Source organism: Muntiacus reevesi, chromosome 12 (assembly GCF_963930625.1).
Source record: "Muntiacus reevesi chromosome 12, mMunRee1.1, whole genome shotgun sequence".
In the NCBI taxonomy this organism is placed as follows: domain Eukaryota; kingdom Metazoa; phylum Chordata; class Mammalia; order Artiodactyla; family Cervidae; genus Muntiacus; species Muntiacus reevesi.
The window spans coordinates 75,729,666-75,735,659 of NC_089260.1; the positions used below are offsets into that span (position 1 = coordinate 75,729,666).

General features: G+C 55.2%; 1 non-coding gene across 1 annotated transcript; it reads right to left on the reverse strand.

The window, feature by feature from the left end:
- Positions 1-283: 283 nt before the first annotated feature.
- Positions 284-356, reverse strand: TRNAC-ACA (transfer RNA cysteine (anticodon ACA)). The gene has a single exon. It is a non-coding gene; the product is annotated as a tRNA-Cys (tRNA).
- Positions 357-5,994: the final 5,638 nt, after the last annotated feature.

Sequence of the window (5,994 nt, forward strand, 5' to 3'; positions counted from 1 at the left end):
TCCCCTGGAGCCTCCCTTCTCGTGGCTCTGCTACCCAGGTCCTCCCAGAGTCCACATCTGGCTGGAGGAAGGATAACTTGGGTCCCAGACCCCAAGTGAAGCACATCCCTTCTGCTCATACCCGCTGCCTAGAGCATGGTCACCTGCCATAAAGTGAAGCGAAGTCGCTCAGCCATGTCCAACTCTTGTGACCCCATGGACTGTAGCCTACCAGGCTCCTCTGTCCATGGGATTCTCTAGGCAAGAGTACTGGAGTGGGTTGCCATTCCCTTCTCCAGGGGATCTTCCTGGCTCAGGGATCGAACCTGGGTCTCCCGCATTGTAGGCAGATGCTTTACCACCTGAGCCACCAAGGAAGTCAACCTGGCCATACCTGGCACCAAAAGCAGCTGGGGGTGATCTAATTATGCCCCAGAAAGAGAGGAAGCGGGTTGCTGGTGAATGGGCAGCTCTCTGTGCTACAGGGCATCTTTTACCAGCGGTGTGTGGCTGGTGCTGGGTCAGAAGAGAAAGAATCGGGTCAGCGGGTTGTTGTTTTCCTTTTATCTAAATTGTGCAGAACTAGTGCCCTGAAGTCAGGACATCCAGGACAAGCGCTGGTCAGAATACACATGTGCTTTTCGTGCAGTCTCCCACAGGACGCTGATCAGAAATCTGGTGATGTACAAGAGGATGGGCAACCACAGGGCATCTCTGACCACACAGTGTAAACTCCCCATGCCCTGCCTCCTGCTTCCTCCCAGGGGCACAGTAAGCTCCCAGCGCCCTCTGCTGCCTACCAAGTTCCTCACTGTCCTGCTGCCGCGGGAGCTGCGTGTTGAGATGCGACTGTCCTCTTCAGCAACCCCCTGGGGCAGCCATTAAAGAAAGGCATTTTCTAAAGCACTGAGCTGGAGGTAAGGAGGGCGGGTGAGCTAGAAGCATAATCAATTGTTTCTAATTAAAATGGAAATAATACAGAACATTACCATGGATGATGGGTGAGTTCTGCAGGCTCCACTTATGGCTGAAGGCTGCTTTATGTAACTCAGAACCAGAGAAATAAAGCTGCTGATTCATGGTTCCCAGAGGGCCATGGCACCAGTTCTGTCCAGGCTTTCTCCTTCCTCGAGTGCTCCCTGACGTCGCCTGCCGCTGGACTGGCCATTTGCTGATGGGTGCACACCATGGGGCACTCTGTCAAGGACCAGAGTCCACCCGTGGAGCCTGCTTCAAGAGCGAGGCCTCTGCCCACAGTACCTGTGATGATGGGTCACAGAGCAGCTCCGTCACCTGGGCAGGCGGTTCCCTTCTCCAGACTTTTCCTCCCCACTTGCCAGGCGCAGAGAGGGAATACAGAGCTCTTATTCCTGCTCCCGGAAGGAGAGGAAACCCTCCGCTTCTAAAACCTCGCGATCCTGTGATTTCACTGCTCGAGCAGGTCTAGGGCCTGGGCTCCCCTTACACTGGATCCAGATCTAATCACACAGCTAGTTTTTTCCAATGTGGATGCCCCTCTGGCTATCACAGGAGAGTACATAGCAGGTGTGAGTTTGGTGTCTTACAATGCAAATAGGCATGTTCTCGAGCCTGGGTAAATTACTCATTAATACTTGTGAGAGAAGAACTAGTGACTTAACACTTATCAGGCACCTCCTCTGGGCCAGGGTTGTGCTAAGGCCCTGGCAGTCTTTATTATCACTTTATTCATTTGAACCCCAACAGCTCTCCCAGGTGAGCGCGCTTGTTATTCCATGTTAAAGATTAAGACACAGAGGATTAGAAAAGGGAAGTCGGGAGGCCACGTGGTTGCAAGTTTGGACCCCAGGGTGGTGGACCCCCAAGCCACGTTCCTAACAATCCCAGAGGCTGCAGACGTCCTTGCCTCCAGCCACCAAGGCAGTACCCTGGGGACAGCTTAGCAGGGATGACAAGGGGAGTAGGGGGAGGCCCAGGAGGGCCAAGAGGAGGGGGCGGTTTGACAGGGCATGGAGGGACCCCTCCTGGGGATAGGCCACTCTGCAACCCAGGCCGGTGGTTTCCTCCATGATGCCAAGGGGCCCTGGGGATCCGTGTCTCTCCCCTCAGTGGTGAACTACGTGCTTGGCACACATGCTGAAGCTTCTGATGAGAAAGGTGGATGCCTAGGGTCCCCAGCAGGTCCTGGGACCAGCCTCTGTGAGCCCTGGGTTTCCGGTCCAGCCTCTGAGCCGATGGAGCAGCCTCATCATTCGCCCTTCAAAGGCCATGTGTGTCTCACTTGCTTTCCTCCCAGCCCCGAGGACATGTCATGAGCGTGTTAGCACTGCCACTTTCCACGAGGACTCCCAGGCTCCTCCGAGAAGTTTAGTGATGGGATGGACATCCGTGCCATGGGGCACCCTCAGGTCTCCCCAGAGTCTGGCCAGACTGGGCTCTTTGCACTATTGTTCATGAGCAAATATTGGGCCACCAGAGAAGCACAGAGGACAAGCCCACCCCAGACTGACCAGTCAGAGAACTGGCTGCCTTGGGTCAGTGGCCCGACCACCAGGAGAAGGGCCTGGCTCCCCGGGGAGCATGGAGCCGGGCAGCTCATCTTGCGGATGAAGGACAACAGATTCGATTAGAGAATCCTGCAACCAACTTAGAATTGATTTGGACGTAAATAGATGGCGTGAAATCCATCCCAGTACCGCAGGGGCCCAGCTCCTCCCTCGGGGTCACACTGAAAGACGGTCACTTCTAAACTTGGTTAGTTCTGTGACTCCTGACGCCCAAGACACAGCTGGGCCGGGTCTCAGGACAGAGAGTCAGCTGGACTTGGTCGCATGTCCCCTCTCTGTCTCTCTCTCTGTCTTTTATCTATCATCTGTCTGCCTGCCATTCTATTTATTTATCATCTCTCTAGCTATCAGCCTGTCTCCTTCTCTCCCCCTCTGTCAATCTGTCATCTATCTGTCTGTCTCTCTGCCAGTCTATTATCTACCTGCTATCTGTCTATCTCTCTATCTGTCTTGTCCGCACATCATGTAAACTTTCTTTCCCAGTCTCACTCCAAGGGGGAGGAGACTTAATTATTCATGAGCTGCCAAGGTCTCTGGACCCATCGATTTTGTTTCTGGTTCCCCCTTGGATCCGGTACACGGATTCTGGTTTGAGCGCATTAACTCTCTTGAATAATTAACATGGTGATTTAACCTGAGCAGAATGAACAAATGTTACCTTCTGCTTAGAGAGTGGGAAAAAGAATTTCCCTGAGGCAGTTTTCCCAGACCCCTTCCTGTCACTCCAGCCCTTGAAAAAGAGCATCTGTCCTGCAGAAGGAAACTTCTAGCTGTTCCTCCAGGTCCCTTCCTGAAGGGAGGCAAAGGGCGCCTCGCCCACTGCACGGGGAATCGTGGCAGCCAGCCTCCCGCCGGCTCCGTGGGGTGACGAGGACCTGCGTCCAACTTTCCCTTGGACCTGATGGCCGGGTCCTTCTCCAGAGGCCTCGTCCCTGCCTGCCTCCCTCGCCATTGCACGTGGAACTGGGAGAGTCTCCGGGCTGAGCGTCCCCTGGGGACCCCTGGTGGACCCTGCACTGCAGGCCCCATGCCATCTGTGCTCTTGGAAGGCTGGTGCATTTGTCCCCGGGTCGCACAGGGAGACAGCAGCTCCCGGACATGGAGACAGAATGAAAATCGCAGCTCTGAGCGCCAGGAAAAAAGACGAGAGAAACCAGTTAGGAAGCGGCGTGGAAAGCCCCACATGGGATTTGGGGAACATCTTTCAGATCCCGGGGGTGCGTCATGAGGCTGTGTCTTTTCCACGGTCCAAGCAGCATCAGTCTGTCTCAGCAGGGGCCCACCACTGGTCTCCAGGGCAGCAAGAATCTGCATTTCCAGAGCCCCCATCCCCACCCCATCAATGCCAGTGGTGTCGAGGGAGTAGATCTCCTGCCCTCCATGTGGCATGAAGTCCTCCGAGAAATTCCCTCCATAACGCGGCATCACCTGGGAACCCACGGCTCCGGCAGCCCTGGCATCTTGTCACCCTCGTCACAGACTGGCCTCCGGGGCTGCCCCTTCCTGGTGCCCATGGCCTGCCACGCTCTCCCCTCCTCCGGGGAAGCTGCCCCAACGTCCAGCTCGCCTCCATGGCCCTGCTCGCGCTCTCGGGGTGCCTCCTGTGTGCTTCTCGGGCTGCGCTAGGCACACCAGAGAATGGTCACCTGATCCATCTCCTGACACCACTCCACTGCACGGCCAGGAGCGTGTTCTCTCCCTGCTCTTGGTATTACTTAGCTCTGACCTAGAGCAAATTTCTGAGTGATTAAAAGATGGTGGGTAAATGCCAGTAAGAAGCATTAAGGATCGAGGGGGCCTGGGGTCTGGGTGGGACCCCTCTGTTCTCCTGCTGAAGACCACCCCGCCGAGTACCGTGGCCTGGCAGACCCGGAGGATGTGGGACCAGCCGCTGAGGCAGCAGGGATGCCTGGGGCCTGCCCAGTCCCGGTCAGCAGCTGTGCGCGACGGGGAGGCTGGGGTTGCAGCCTGTGTACTGATTTCCTGGCACTGTCATAACAAAATATCACCACTGGGGCAGCTTGAAACAACAGAAATTTATTCTCTCACAGTCAGAGGCCAGAAGTCTGAAATCAGGGTGTCAGCAAGTTGGGCTCCGACTGAGGGTTCCGGGGGAGAGTGTTTCCCTGCCCACCCCCCAGCCACTGGCGTGGACAGGATCCTCAGCGCCCTTAGGGTGTGGAGGCCTCCTTCCAGCCTTCCTCTGGTCTGCAGCAGCTGCCTTCCTGCACCTGTATGTCCCAAGCACCCTCATCTGACCATGGCAGGGTCACATCAGGTGGTAGCCGCCCCACCCCCGAGACCTCATCTTAACTTCGTCATCTGCAGAGACCTGCTTCCAAATACAGTCACCCTCGCAGGTACCCAGGGTAAGGACTTGGATGTTTCGGGAAGGGGGACACACTTCAGCCACTACACCCATGGTAGAGACGAAGAAACTAAGGCTCAGAGCATCCAGCAAATTTTCCAAAGGCTGTGCCGTTCATGAGTGGCCAGCCTGTACTAGGTCAAGCCTCGCCCACTGACCGAGCCTTTGTGCCCCGTCCTCCCCATGGGACCACCAGCATCTCTGCATTTCTCCAGGGCCTGTCAACCATGTCATTGCTGATAGGAGATGAGCCGAAGCCTGTTTGCAGCCTCAACTCTCTTACATTTTAGGCTCTGTGTTCAGCATCCCACCAGTTAGATTTACTCTCCTGTTTCTCCAGGCGGGAGGACGGGGGCAGGTCTGGAGACTCCAGTGACCAGCCTTGTGGGTCTCCTGGGGAGGTGGAGCCTGAGAGGATGACTTGGAGTTGAGGTTGGGAAGGTGTCTGGGGCCTGAGTCCCCAAGTTCTTCATTCAAATAGAATGAATTCTATTTCCTCTCTGTCCCCATGAGAGGAAAACAGAACTCTGATCCCTGCAAGCTTGATGCGCCTGAACTCAGGCCACTGAGCATCACCCGTCACTTCACATGAAAGCTGGAGTCCACGGCTATCTCAGGGCCTGTGGACTTAGTAACCGGCCCAGCCCCCAACCGCATCCCCTGCATTTGCCGCAAATGTGTTTCATATGCTAATATGATAAATGCATGTGTGTTTTTTAATTGGCACCAGTTATTCCTCATCCTGCATAAAGAAAAAAAGATGATTAGACATATCTCTGGAGAAAATGCCCCGTGTTGCCTGTCTGAAATTCTGTAGCACGTGTGCACTTAGAGTCCTCGAAGCAGCAGCGTTAGGCGGACCGGACGGAGTCACGGCTGCAACCCCGTTTCCACAGGCAAGGACACGGAGAGTTAGAGAAGCTGATTAAATCGTGCTGAGGAACAGAGCCCAGTCCTAACCGCACACCGACATACTGTCTACAGCACCATTTGTCTCCCATCTGAGGTCAACTCCAAGGGCAGCCCAAGTGACCAAAAACCCATACCCACTTATGGCGTACACATACATACCCAACTTCTCCCTTCATTAATGTACATCCT